Source organism: Pan troglodytes, chromosome 3, assembly GCF_028858775.2.
Source record: "Pan troglodytes isolate AG18354 chromosome 3, NHGRI_mPanTro3-v2.0_pri, whole genome shotgun sequence".
NCBI lineage: Eukaryota > Metazoa > Chordata > Mammalia > Primates > Hominidae > Pan > Pan troglodytes.
In genome coordinates this window covers 57,150,245-57,157,715 of record NC_072401.2, presented here as the reverse complement: position 1 = coordinate 57,157,715, position 7,471 = coordinate 57,150,245, and the positions used below count along the sequence as shown (strand labels likewise).

At 35.7% G+C, this 7,471-nt stretch overlaps 1 non-coding gene across 1 annotated transcript; it reads left to right on the top strand.

Annotated features, from left to right (window-relative positions):
* Positions 1-6,960: 6,960 nt before the first annotated feature.
* LOC112209118 (U4atac minor spliceosomal RNA) lies at positions 6,961-7,086 on the top strand. Its single transcript, XR_002943785.2, has one exon. It is a non-coding gene; the product is annotated as a U4atac minor spliceosomal RNA (small nuclear RNA).
* Positions 7,087-7,471: the final 385 nt, after the last annotated feature.

Genomic DNA, 7,471 nt, shown 5'->3' with positions numbered 1-7,471 from the left:
TTTGTATATTCCTCAATAAAATATGTCAAAGTTCTATGTATACAAACTTCATCTAGTTCCTGGCAAGTCCATAAATCATAAATCTATTGTTCAAAAATTATCCATAAGCATAAGCATTTATTTTTAAATATTGAATCAAGCTAGCCAAATAAAATTATTATTAAATTTATTCCCTGCTTAAAAATTACAGCATGTGCAACATCAAGCAATTATGAAGCAGAGAAAAGTCATTATAATCCTCCAAATAATGAAGTGTTGCTTTAGGTGATGAATGTATTCTGATTATGCTCATAAAACAGGCTAACAACGAAAATTCATTCTTCAACCATTATGTCCAAGAAAAACTATGTCTTAAAGTTGACTTATGTTTACAAATGTGTGGTGGGTTCTTTCAGCACAGCATATTTCCCCAGCTCCTTAAACTGGCAACGTTTTTAATTTCACTTTGCTTCTTTGCCATTTGATCTAGGGCATCTGACATACACAGTGTGGCAAATTTCAACTTTTCTTAAAGTTTAACATTATTGTCACTCTGTAGGTCTTAAATGTCAGCTGTTTCCAAAAATGTAACTGTACACTAATCAAAATCATTGTTTTTGATATGACATTTTAACTCCCTAAAGTATAACCACAATGTGAGTTCAACAGGTGAGAGAGTAAAAGTATGGGGCATATGTTTATGGTACTTAACACTCATTCTTATGTGGCCCTGAATAAGATAAGAGATGCAACTACTCACTTGCCTCCTCAGGACTTCAGTGACTCTTGGTGCATTTGTTGGCTTTCTCAGTTCTCCCCTCTAGATCCACCTTCTCCATCTTGCTCTGTGCCTTTAGGAGCTGACCTGTGTGGACTCTATCAGTGGGATCTCTTGCCCTCTGCCTTTAAGTTGGTTTTGTGCAGTGAAAAGCACTGATTCCATCTTTAGGTAAATTTGTAGTATCATTTTACAGCGATTTATTCATTCATTCATATAATAAATATCTATTGAGTGCCGACTATGTGACTGACACATTCTGTGCTAGTCATTGGAGATGCAGTGGTAGCTAGATAAATGTAGATTTTAGGTCTAACGGTCCTAACATTTTCCCTTATAAATCCCATGTTGAAAGTATTTGCCGTTTTTTTTTTTTTTTGAGATGATGATTTACAGACATTTAGCATGCCTCAGTCAATCGGAAATAGCAAAATAGTGTGTAAAGATCAACTCTGTTAGCTTTAATTCAAGAGGGAAAACAGGAATCTACTGGAATAGAGAAGCATGCCCCAGATCCTGCAGAGGAGAAGACGGGCAAGCAGTCCCATTGATGGCATTCTACTGATAAAAATCAGTACAGTACATTGCCTGAAGCAAGAGACAGCTTCTCCCAGTAAACAAGGATCAAGTATATACCCAACTGTGTAGGCTGCAGCCAGCTCTTATCCATAAGCACCATCCGCTGACTGGAGATTAAACTGCACAGCACAATAGAAAATCTGCTGACAGAAGTACACAGCACTGGACTAAGTTTCCTGACACCTCTGCATTCTGGCCCCACAGGAGGCAGTAAGCCTACTCACATGGCCAGTACATCACTACTACAACCAGCATGTGGGAAAGCTACCAAAAATGCTATCTACAATCAAGGAACTTATACATACTGTTCACTGAAAGAACCTAGAACCAAAGCCAAAGGACTCTACACAACATACATTATAGACACCTCCTCAAGGGGAGGAAAACCTCATCCAAATGAAAGCAAATTCAAAACATAAGAAAGAGAGATAGCTTACCCAGATGACAATAAACCAGAAAAACATACTGGTTTATTAAAATTCATATTCAACCTGAAAGTACGAATAGACAGATAGAAAACCACCCCCAAAGGATCACACTCACTCTCTAGCAATGGATCCTAACTAATATGAAATCTTTGAAATACTAAATAATTTTAAATTAGTGATTTTAAAAAAGCTCAATTATATTCAAGAAAAAGTTGAAAACCAACACAAAGAAAACAAAAAAATTCAGGATATGAAAGGAGACATATCATTTTTTAAAAACCAAACAGAACTTCTGGAAATGAAAAATTCATTGAAAGAAATGCAAAATATAGCTGAAATCTATAACAGTAGACTAGGCTAAGTGTAAGAAAGATTTTCAAAGTTGGAAAACAGGTATTTCAAATTAACCCAGTCAGACAAAAATAAATTAAGAAAAACTTTTTAATGAACAAAGGCTTTGCAAAATATGAGGTTACGTAAAGTGTCCAAACCTGTGAGTTATACTTATTCCAATGGAAGAAGATGAAAAAGTGAAAAGTACAGAAATCTTATCTGAGGAAATAAATCAGGAAAACTTCCTTGGTCTTGAGAGGGATTTAGACATCAAGGTACAAGAAGCTCAGAGAACTCCTGCAAGATACATTGCCAGAGAACCTCACCAAAGCATTTAGTCATCAGACTATCCAAATTCAATGTAAAAGAAAAAATCCTAAGTGTCAAGAGAGAATTGTCTAATTACCCACAAAGGAAATCCCATCAGACTAATGGTGGACTTCTCAGAAAAAACCTTCAGGTCAGAAGAGATTGTGAGTCTATTTTTAGCCTCCTTAAAGAAAAAGAAAATGTCAGTTAAGAATTTTGTATTCTGCTAAACTAAGGTTCATAAATAAAGGTGAAGTAAAATCTTTCCCAAACAAATGCTAAGGGAATTCATCACCACTAGACCAGTCCTACAAGAAATGCTCACAGGAGTTCTAAAATGGAAAGAAAAGGACAATACTCACCATTATAAGAGGACACATAGGTACAGAGTTCACAGATCCTATAAAACAATTACATAATTGAAACTCTAAGGCAACCAGCTAATAACACTATGACAGGAACAAAACCTCACATATTAATATTAACCTTGAATCTAAGTGGCCTACATGCTCTACTTAAAAGATATAGAGCGGCAAATTGGGCGGGGTGGGGGGACAGTGTGAGGAACAAGACCCAACCAACTGCTACTACAAGAGACCCACCTACTAGCTAAAGGCAGCTATAGAATCAAAGTAAAGAAGTGGAAAAATATATATTATGAAAATGGAAAACAAAAGCAAGCAGGAGTAGCCATCCTTATATAAGATGAAACAAACTTGAAGCCAACAACAATAAAAAAAGACAAAGAGGGTCATTATATAATAACAAAGGGTTAAATACACCAAGAAGATGTAACTATTCTAAATATATGTGCACCCAACACCGGAACACCCAGATTCATAAAACAAATACTACTAGACCTAAGAAAACAGATTGATAGCAATACAATAAGTGGGGACTTTAACACCTCACTGACATCACTAAATAGATACTGGGATAGAAACTCAACAAAGAAACTCTGGATTTAAACTGGACTATAGAAAAAACAAACATAATAGACATTTATAGAACATTCATTCTATCCAACAACCACAGAATATACATTCTTCTCATCTATGCATGGAACATTCTCCAACTGAGCATACACTTAGCCATAAAGCAAGACTCAAAAGAGTCAAAAAAATTGAGGTCATATCAAGTATTTTCTCAGACCACACTGAATAAAATTGGAAATCAATACCAAGGGGAACTCTCAAAACTAAACAAGACATGGAAACTCAACAACTTGTTCCTGAATGACCGTTGGACAAATAACAAAATTGAGGCAGAAATCAAAAAATGTTTCAAAACGAATGAAAATAGAGACAAACACAACATACCAAAACCTCTGTGATACAGCAAAAGCAGTGCTAAGACAAATGTTAATAACATTAAATGCCTACATCAAAAAGATAGATCTCAAATTAACAACCTAATGTCACACCTCAAGGAACTAGGAAAACAAGAATAAGCCAAAGGCAAAACTAGCAGAAAAAAAGAATTAACAAAGATCAGAGCAGAACTAAATGAGACTGACAACAAGAAAATAATACAAAAGGTCAATAAAACAAAACATTAGTTATGTGAAAGATAAATGAGATTGATAGACCACAAGGTAGACTAACAAAAAAAAAAGAGAAGATTCAAATAAGTACAATCAGAAATTATAAAGGTAACATTACAACTGATATCACAGAGATAAGATCAGAGGCTATTATGAGCACCTCTATGTGCACAAACTAGAAAACCTAAAGGAAATGGATAAATTCCTGGAAAAATACAATCTCCCAAGATTGAACCAGAAAGAAACAGAAATCCTGAACATACCAATAACACTTAATGAAATCATATCAGTAAAAAAAAAACTTCCAAAAACAAAAATAAAGGGCCAGAACTAGACAAATTCACAGCCAAATTTCACCAGACATAACAAAGAAGAGCTGGTACTAGTCTCACTGAAACTATTCCAAAAAACTCTAGCAGGAGGGATTCTTTCCTAACTCATTCTACAAAACTAGTATCATCCTGATACCAAAATCTTGCAAAGACACAACAACAAAAGAAAACTACAAGCCAATATCCCTGATGAACATAGACACAAAAATCCTTAACGAAATACTAGCAAACTGAATCCACAAGCACATCAAAAAGTTAAGTTGCCACAATCAAGTGGGCTTTATTCCTAGAATGCAAGGATGGTTGAACATATGCAAATCAATAAACATGATTCAGTACATAAATGGAACTAAAAACTAAAACCATATGATCATCTCAGTAGATGCAGAAGAAGCATTAGATAAAAATCAAACATCCCTTCTTGATGGAAACTCTCAACAAATTAGGCCTTGAAGGAACATACCTCAAAATAATGAGTCGTATGACAAACCCACTACCAACATCATGGTGAATGGGGAAAAGCTGAAAGCATTCCCCCTAAGAACTAGAACAAGACAAGGATGTTCACCCTCACCACTTCTATTCAACTGGAATAGTACTGGAAGTCCTAGAAGAGCAATCATGCAAGAGAAAGAAATAAAAGATATCCAAATTGGAAAAGAGGAAGTCAAATTATTTCTGTTCACCGATGACATTATTATATATCTGGAAACGCTTAAATACTCTTCCAAAAGACTCTTAAACTTGATAAACATGTAAAATTTCAGGATAGGCTGGGCACAGTGGCTCACGCCTGTAATCCCAGCACTTTAGGAGGCCAAGGCGGGTAGATCAAGAGGTCAGGAGATCGAGACCATCCTGGATAACACAGTGAAACCCAGTCTCTACTAAAAATACAAAAAATTAGCCGGGCGTGGTGGTGGGCACCTGTAGTCCCAGCTACTAGGGAGGCTGAGGCAGGAGAATGGCACGAACCTGGGAGGTGGAGCTTGCAGTGAGCTGAGATTGTGCCACTGCACTCCAGCCTGGGCAAGAGAGCGAGACACCATCTCAAAAAAAAAAAAAAAAAAATTTCAGGATAAAAGATCAACATACAAAAATCAGTAGCATTTCTGTATACCCATAACATGTAAACTGAGAACCAAATCAAGATCTCAATCCCATTTACAATAGCCAAAAATAAAATGCCTAAGAATGTATTTAGCCAAGGAGATGAAAGATCCCTATAAGGAGAACTACAAAATGTGGATGAAAGAAAGCATAGATGACACAAACAAATGGAAAACATTCTATGATCATGGACTGGAAGAATCGGTATTGTTAAAATGACCATACAGCCCAAAACAATCTATATATTGAATGTAATTTCTATCAAATTACCAACTTTATTTTTCCCATAATTAGAAAAAAATAATTCTAAAGTTCATATGGACTTAGGATAGTCAAAGCAATCCTAAGCAAAAAGAACAAATCTGGAGAAAAAAATGCCACATTGCCTGACTTCAAATTATACTGCAAGGCTATAGTAACAAAAACAGCCTGGTACTGGTACAAAAATAGACACATAGATCAATGGAACAGAATAGGGAACCCAGAAATAAAGACACATACCTACAACCAACTATCTTCAATAAAGTCTACAAAAGTAAACAATGGGGAAAGGACATCCTATTCAATAAGCGGTGCTGGGAAAATTGGCGATTCATATGCAGAAAAACAAAACTGGACCCCATCTCTCACCATATACAAAAATTAACTCAAGGTGGATTACAGACTTAAATGTAAGACCTGAAGCTATAAAAATCCTGGAAGAAAACCTAGGAAAACCTCTTCTGGACGTTGGCCTAGGCAAAGAATTTATGTTGAAGATGCCCTAAGCAAATGCAACAAAATCAAAGATAGACAAATGGAATTTAATTTTTAAAAAACCTGCACAGCAAAAGATAGTCAAATGAGAATTAGGTATACAAAAAAAAAAAAAAAAAGAAAGAAAAAGAAAAACCTCTGCTCAGCAAAAGAAATCATCAAGAGTAAACAACCTACCAAATGGGAAAAAATAAAATGCAAATTATACCTCTGACAAAGACCAATATCCAGAATCTACAAGGGACTCAAACAAATTCAACAAAGAAAAAAACAACCCCATTAAGGAGTGGGCAAAGGACATGATCAGGCATTTCTCAAAAGAAGAAATACAAGTGGCCAAAAAACATAGGAAAAATTGCTTGACATCACTAGTCATCAAAGAAATGCAAATTAAAACCACAATGAGATCTCTTTACACAAATTAGAATAGCTATTATTAAAAAGTCAAAAAGGAACCATTGATAGGGTTTGGCTGTGCCCCTACCCAAATCTCATCTTGAATTCCCACGTGTTGTGAGAGGGAACCAATGGGAGGTAATTGAATCATGGGGCCAGGTCTTTCTCATGCTGTTCTCATGATAGCGAATAAGTCTCACGAGATCTGATGGTTTTAACAAGAGGAGTTCCCCTGCACAAACTCTCTCTTTTTGCCTGCTGTCATCCATGTAAGATGTGACTTGCTCTCCTTGCCTTCAGCCATGATTGTGAGGCCTCCCCAGCCATGTGGAACTGTAAGTCTAATAGACATCTTTCTCCTGTAAATTACCCAGTCTCAGGTATGTCTTTTACAGCAGCATGAAAACAGCCAAATACACCATCCTTTTCTTGGGATTGCACTACTTTCCAATGAGTGCATAGTGAGGGCAGTACTACTAATGCGTACATAGCACACCTGCATCAACTAGAGCTTTGCTTTACCTTGGTGCAATTTTTGGAAAAATGAAAACCTGCTAAAAATAAGAAAAGTAATCAATTTTGTATCTTTTAAAAAATGTAATGATAATAATAATAAAAGTCAGAAAAAAGAAAAGGGAAAACTTATACACTCTTGGTGACAATGTAAATTAGTTCAACCTCTATGGAAAACAGTACGGAGATTTATTAAAGAACTAAAAATAGAACTAACTTTGATCCAGCAATCCCACTACTGAGCATCTACCCAAAGGAAAAAAAAAAACATTACGTAAAAAAGACACCTGTATTTGTATGTTCATCACGGCACTATTCACAATAGCAAAGTCATGGAACTAACCTAAGTGTACATCAACAGTTGACTGGATAAAGAAAATGTGGTACATATACACCATGTAATACCAGACATACA